The sequence below is a fragment of the Octopus bimaculoides genome, chromosome 1 (assembly GCF_001194135.2).
Source record: "Octopus bimaculoides isolate UCB-OBI-ISO-001 chromosome 1, ASM119413v2, whole genome shotgun sequence".
In the NCBI taxonomy this organism is placed as follows: domain Eukaryota; kingdom Metazoa; phylum Mollusca; class Cephalopoda; order Octopoda; family Octopodidae; genus Octopus; species Octopus bimaculoides.
In genome coordinates, this window is record NC_068981.1 from 93,873,118 (window position 1) to 93,881,135 (window position 8,018).

The window sequence follows — 8,018 nt, forward strand, 5'->3', positions numbered from 1 at the left end:
TGTGTGTGTGCGTGTGCTTTTGACGAAAGATAAAAGCATAGACGAGGAAAACAAAAAAACGCAACTAAAAAATATAGCTTAAGCGGTTTTAGAAAACCTAGCCTTTCCATTTTGTCACTTTGGCATTTACAAAACCAAGTGCACCAATTATTATTGATATAAATATGAATTTATAATCTGGATATAGAAGCATTAGTATTTTAACTGAATAGTCGCAGTAACTGAGGTATCCACAAAAGTGCAATGCATTAGTAGTGTAAGACACACACAACCCACGAAAGACCCAATGAAAAAGACTGAAGAAAACGACAAACCAATACTCTGTGTGGTATCTGTTTGGCCAGTTTTTGACAATCTCGCCGCCAGAAATTAAATAAGCCAGTGATTAACTCATTGGAAATCTGTCACCAACGACCCTTTTCTTCACCGAATGCGATATAAACAACGAAAAATAGATGATCTCTACCAATCTATATAGTTTGAGCATTTAGTTCTTCTTCCACTCTACTTCCAATAGAGATATCTATTTCCAAGCCTTTGAACATTTATTTAACTCACATATCACTCCATATTTCTCCTTTATCAGTTCTCTCCTTATTGATTTCTTTACCCCTTCTCTTCATATGTGCTACCTTTGACGTCATAACTCTAGCCCTAACTCTAACCCTAACCCTAAACCTAATTTACAAAATGATTCTGTATTTTTCAAATGTAATATGGAAGTGAAAATTACATTAAGGAAATATGTGAAGAAAAACCTTCCCAACTTCTTTGAAGTAAAACATCTTTTACTCTTAGTGTTGTTGAGAAAAGTTTATACTTTCAAAGTTATTTCGTATTAAAGTTGTCATATTTCCGTAATTTCAACCAATCAATGACATGTATTCAGCTGAATAAAATTACTGCTGTTTTTTGTCAACAACAACTTCCGGCGGTGTATATTTCGTTTGTTACTGTTATTTATGACATATTTCATCTCAATTACGTTCGTATGAATAAACGAGTGTATCTGAAGCATTACCATAGTCGTTCGTGCATTTCTACTGCTTTTAGGTTTTTTTCCTGTTTTTCAGCTACTATTTTCGGAAAGACCTCCTCCTCCTCCCCCATTTTCTCGCACGGAATTTTGAAATTGTTTGCCCCCCGTTACCTGTCCCCGCCAGTTTCTTCATTTTTCACTTTTTCCGTAACTCTAACCCTAAAACCCCAACCCTAACACCCCTACCCTGACCCTAAAACCCTAACCCTAACCCTAACCCTAAATCTTAACCCTAAAACGCTCACCCTAACCCTAACTCTAAAATCCAAACCCTAAAGTTAAACGCACGAACGATGTCATAAGTAACAGTGACAAACAAAATATACACCGCCGATAGTTGTTGTTAACAAACAACAGCAGTAATTTTATTCAGCTGAATACACGTCTTTGATTAGTTGAAATTACCGAAATACAACAACTTTAACACGAAATTACTTTGAAAATATAAACTTTTCTTAACAACACTAAGAGTAAAAGATGTTTTATATGACACATTCTACCAGTGTCCGAAGTTTGAAAGTGTTTGGTTACAAAAAAATTAATTTCTCGATCTGCCGTTGAAAGGGAAAAGATCCTAAATCAGTATTATATTGAGCAACTTACCTCGAAAGACAAGTTCCCACAAAGTAGAGACAGGCTAGTGGGGGGAAACGCCACTAAAGCTTCTAATTGCAATAAGAAAGTCATGAACGTTATCCAATCGTTTTTATTTTTTTGTTTTTGTTTTTTTTTCTTTTTCTACCCTTCCTAAAACATACGGCCTTTGAACCTCGTCTAAAAGAAACCGATTTCATGGCGAGTGCCTTAGCACAAAAAGTAATCTCTTAGTAGTCGTTTCAGTGATGTAGTTTCGAATCTCGGTCGAATCCTTGCATTTTCACGTATGTCGCTAATTTCCTTGAGAGTGAGTTGTCATAATATTCTTTTTCTCCTACGTCTAGCATATAATGACCTTGTAGAAAATAAAAGTCCTTACTAACGATAAAGTTCCATTTAAAAGTATCTATTATCAAATAAATACCAAAATGAAAAATGGGACGAATGTCACAACATCCCATTTCCCTTCGCCTGCGAGTATATAAATAAAGCCGTTAGTATCAATGAAAAGAAACTAGTCTAGAAAACGAGCAATTGAAGTAATATAATGATTAAAATTGAAAAGAAGATTATTGAAGAAAATTGAATAAATTCTCAATTATTATTAAGCTAACGATATTGAAAGGGTTAAAAAATGGAACTAGCGTTATGTCAAATCATTGATTAGATATGATTCGAGTATTTTGAGGGAGCTTTCTTTGATTTTCATGTATTATTTTGTTGTTATTAATTATTATTATTATTATTATTATTATTTATTGACCGTTATTTTCCTATTTATTCTATGTGTTGATGAAATCTTCCTAAATATAGTAAAAGAAAGAGTGAAAGAAAAGGGGGTACAAAATAGAAAGAAAAGAATGTAGGGGATGAGCAACCAAAAGAAAAGAGATAAAAGAAATGAATGCATGAATGAATGAACGAACGACTGAATGAAGAAAGAAAGTGAGTGCTGGGGGGGGGAGAAAGGAGCGAAAGAAAAAAATAGAAGTGAAAAGGAAAGAGAACAAGAAAAGAAAAGAATCAAGATGCTGTCAGTAATATTTTTGTAAGAGCTTGTAAGAAATCAATATTTTTATTAATGTTAGAAATCAATACCTTCCCAAGAACAACGTAGAGCAGGAGTAAATTCATAGCAAGCCTGCGATCGCGTTTCGATTCCAAGTTGTCGTCATTCCGTACTGATTGATCGTTCTCTCTTATTACGAATGGTGTGAGGATTACACAACTTAATTTCTACCTGAAAGAAAATATTGTTTTCTCTTACAAAGAAAAGTCGCTGGTTGTAGCTGAATGAGTAAAACATTTAACTGAGTATATTTCAGCATTTATTTCCAACACTTCTTTGTCCTGAGATGTGGAGGCGCAATGGCCCAGCGGTTATGGCAGCGGACTCGCGGTCATAAGATCGCAGTTTCGATTCCCAGACTGGGCATTGTGAGTGTTTATTGAGCGAAAACACCTAAAGCTGCACGAGGCTCCGGCAGGGGATGGTGTCGAACCCTGCTGTACTCTTTCACCACAACTTTCTCTCACTCTTACTTCCTGTTTCTGTTGTGCCTGTAATTCAAAGGGTCAGCCTTGTCGAGGTCGATAAAATAAGTACCAGTTGAGCACTAGGATCCATGTAATCGACTTACCCTATCCCCCCAAAGTTGCTGGGATTAAGCCAAATTTTGAAACAAGTTTTACCAAATCATTCAAAAAATGTGAAATTTTGAATGCACTGGCGACTTCAAAGGATGAATGTCTGTGGAATGAAGATGATAAAGGAAGAACCAGCAGACAATGGGAATATTATAATTATGGACTGCAATGATAAAGAGAATCCGTAGAGAGAATATCATTCACTTTGATAACTATAGTATTGTTGATAAATGAAAGAACTATTGTTAGGTCGCTAACACCTTTGACCAGTAATAACAGCTAGCAAGGATTACTTTCGACAAGGAACAATAAAAAGATGCAAGTTCAGTTTTTAAAGAACGACACAATAGTGACGCATTATTATGCAAATTATGGTAGCACTGCGTATAAGCTGATCAAAGTTATTTAAGGACAACAAGCGACTTTTGTGGCGAATAGTGCGATATGACAGTAATAATTCCATTTTGAATATGATGAATGTTGTGGATTTGCAAGGTTTTAATGAATTGTTGCGTAGGATATGTTTAATATCTACCATATAATTGTAATTTAAAACAATAGCTAATTTCCAATTCAGGTTTCTGTGTATATATTAAGCTAACGAATTCATTTTGATTCATTGTAGTTATCATCTTCGTTTTAATAGTTACAGCGTTATAAGGCGGCGAGCTGGCAGAAACGTTATCACGCCGGGTGAAATGCTTAGCCATATTTCGTCTGCCGTTACGTTCTGAGTTCAAATACCGCCGAGGTCGACTTTGCCTTTCATCCTTTCGGGGTCGATAAATTAAGTACCAGTTACGCACTGGGGTCGATGTGATCGACTTAATCTCTTTGTCTGTCCTTCTTTGTCCCCTCTATGTTTGGTCCCTTGTCGGCAATAAAGAAATAAGAAACGTTAGCACGCTGGATGAAATTCTTAGTGGTATTTCAATTGTTTTTATGTTCTGAGTTCAAATTCCGCCGAGATCGACTGTGCTTTTCGGGATCGATAAATTAAATACCAGTTGCGTATTGGTTCGATCAAATCGACTGGGTCCCTCCTCAAAAATTTCGGGCCTTGTGACTAGAGTAGAAAAGAATATTTATACTTTATTGAATAAACTAATTAGAAATTTTAAAAACTTTTGCACGGATATACTGTAGTCTGATGGATGGGAGTTCCATAATGGCAATATTTCAAATATGACATATCCCAGTAAAACAGCAAGTTAAATATTCATAGGCGCTATAGCGCCATGATACCTTAGTAGGGTGTGTGTTTTGATGGATATACAGGATAATAATTAATAGGCGCAGGCGTGGCGATGCAATAAAAAGTTTACATCCCAACCAAATTGTTTCGGGTTCGATACCACTGCGTGACACTTTGGACTGGTGTCTTCCAGTATAACCTTGTGACGACCAAAGCCTTGTGAGTGGGTTTGGTTGACGGAAACTGAAATAAGTTGCTAATATGTGTGTGTTAACAATAACGAACATAAGAATGGGCATTCAACACCGAAAGTAGAGTATAAATAATTTGCTTCACTGTGCCGAGACCAAAACTGGCTGAAACTCCGAGTTTTTCATCAAGCGTGGATACGTTTCAACCACATTTAATTCATCTGTTGGCTATTTTGATGGAATACATACATTAACAAATAATATGGATGCAATATGATCTTCGATTAATCAGCGCAAATCCCGTGTTCGCATATTATGAATATAGAATAAGGGAGATTAGTCGTGCTTCGTTTAAAATAGTTATATCCATCGCTAACACCCTATAAGTGTCTTTGTGAGTAATGAGTGCGTGAATAGCGAAATTAATTATGATTGATAAGTAGATAAATCCAGTTTTTGTTACGATGTGGTGGCTCGTATAATCTCAATGACCTTGAGCGCTTTGTTAGCGGAACATGAGCTCCTAGGAGGGCCACATATGCTGGGCAAGTCAGACTAATAAGAGTCACCACTTACCAGAGGTAATAAGTTTGTGTAGGGTCAGCACCCCTACCTAGAAAAGAATTAAAGTTATTTGGAGCATCGACAATTCAATACCAAGAAGACCGGAAATAGAAAAGACTTCCCTCGGAGAAACAAGACGCGTCAAGCCCTGACCTGGAACCTACTAGGGAAGTGGAAGAGAGGACAGTCAACACCAGTGGTTCTCAACCGGGGTCCGTATAAGATTTCGTTGTTAAAGTTTAGGAAAAATAAGTTGATTATTCATCTACAATACACAAAATATGTTTAGCAATTTTTTATACAATTCCTAAAAATATTTATAAAATATAAAAATATTGTAGGGTTTTTAATATGCGGGTCCAGTAGAGTAAAATAGGAACCAAAGGGGTCCATAGACAAAGTATGGTTGAGAACCACTGCTCTAAGCAGAGCTGGAAGTGAAATACTGAGGTAGAGTTGAAAAGCAGGTATTCAAAAAGGGAGAAGCAGAAGGCAACCCAGAATAAGGAACAGCGAAAAGGCGTTCATGGCCTATGCTCTATAGGGAACGAAGGGCTTGGGTAAGTAAGTATTAAGTAAACAATTGATGAATAATGAGTTGTGGATGAGTAGTGCAATATTTTTAGGGATTAGGTTATGTGTGTGTGTGCGCGCGCGTGTGTGTGTGCGTGTGCGTGTGTGTGTGTTTACAATAACATAACGTTTACATCTGTTTCGTAGGCGTTCACTTATTCATTTCTTTATTCTCTTTGCCACACTCTGCTTTCGGGTTGCATTTGGATAGACCATCATATTCATGAAAGCAGGAATGGACAATAATTACGTGCACCTTAAACTGGTCTAGGCGCATGTCCCTACTATATTTCCACAAGAAGACATGCGCAAGCACTATACTAGTATTTTATTTCTCCTTACGTAGTCGCACTTCGTCAATCGTTTAGACTTTCATAAATTCGCACAAACATTCCGGCGGGAATGTTTGTGCAAATATTTCGATCTTACATTCAATGCTCGGAATACGAGTTTGAATAGCGCACAACAAAATAAATAAAATAAAATGAGATAAAATAAAATAAAATACGCTATGTGAGGAAAGACACTCACATTGCAGCCAGGTGGTTTCCGATTCAGTCCCAGTGTGTAGCAATTTGGGCAAGTGTCTTCTTCAAGAGCCCAAGCCGACCAATGCCTTGTGAGTGAATTTGGTGGAGGGAAACTGTGTGGAAGCCCGTCGTATACATATATATATATATGCGTGTGTGTGTGTGTGAGTGTGCTTTGTTTTTCTTACCCACACCGTTTGATGGTCGGTGTTGGTTTGTTTATCTCCCACATTAAATAGCGGTGCGGCAAAAAAGACCGACAGAATAAGTACCAGATTTTAAAAATGATAAATACTGAGGTCGATTTATTCGATTAAACCCATCAAGGTTGTGCCCCAGCATGGCCGCAGTCCACTGACTGAAACAAGTAATAGATAAAAGATAAAACACATTTAAATAAGATATACATAAAAGAAATAAAACGTGATGGATAGTCGTGAGAGATTATATGGAGTTATACAAAGCTGTTCCGTGGAATAATCGGGTAAGTGTTCGTATGCTTAATACCCACAACTGTATTTACAGGCGAATTTGGGTCCCAAGCGCGCAATAATATATTCAAATGCACAGGCGTGGCTATGTGGTAAGACGTCTAATTCCCGACTACATGCTTCTGGGTTCAGTCCCACTGCGCAGCATCTTCAACAAGTGTCTTTTACTATAGCCTCAAGCCGACTAAAGCCTTGTGAGTGGATTTGGTTGACGGAAACTGAAAGAAGCCACCTTATATATAAATATATATATATATATATATAGAGAGAGAGAGAGAGAGACAGACAGACAGACAGACAGACAGACAAATAGACAGACACGGTTAATTAAAGAGAGTGTGTGTGAGAGAGAGAGTGTGTGTGAGAGAAAGAGAGGAGAATGAAGAAAGACAGATATGCTGAGATGGCTAGATAGAGAGAAAAAGGGGAGAGAGAGAGAGAGAGAGAGAGAGAGAGAGAGAGAGAGTCAGACAGACATCGACTGATAGAGAGGTTGATAGAGTGAGAGAGAAAGGGTCAGACAGACAGACAGACAGACAGATAGACCGACAGGCCGCGACGGATACATAGACTGAGAGAGAGAGATGTTTGTACGTATGTATGTATGTATGTATGTATGTACGTATGTATGTATGTATGTATGAACGTATATATGTGAGAGTGCATTTGTTTGACCTGTGTGAATACGAGTGTCAAGCGCTCGGTAAACATGTAAAATACTGAAACTTGTATTGTAATACTTTTATACAAGTATGCTGATACTATAGAGAAATTACTGAATAGGAAAAGTAGATTACCGAGCGACCTGGTAAACTTGTACTGGCTCTGCTTTTTCAAGAATAAATATTTCCAAGTTTCAGCGGCTGAAAATTTTCAGTGTGAACGATGCATAATGAAATTTAAAAGAATGGAAAATTTATGCGATCTCTAGCAATAGATTAGAGATCAAATCAAGCATCATGTAGAAATCTTTTAAAAACAGGGAAGAAAAATAAAACGAAATACGCAAATTTTCTTTGACAAACGCATGCATACACAGACATGTACACAAATACACACATGCACGAATACACGCACACACAATTGTGCTCATACACACACATATATGCATTATATATATTTTATGCATACATATATATACTTATATATATATGTATATATATATATATATATATATATATATATATATAT

General features: G+C 36.8%; 1 long non-coding RNA gene across 1 annotated transcript in view; it reads right to left on the minus strand.

Moving 5' to 3' along the window:
* LOC106875279 (uncharacterized) overlaps positions 1-7,690 on the minus strand; it is a 35,626-nt gene extending 27,936 nt beyond the window's left edge. Inside the window, exon 1 of the long non-coding RNA XR_001410097.2 lies at positions 7,625-7,690. This is a non-coding gene — a long non-coding RNA (uncharacterized LOC106875279). The remainder of the gene's footprint in view (positions 1-7,624) is intronic.
* Positions 7,691-8,018: the final 328 nt, after the last annotated feature.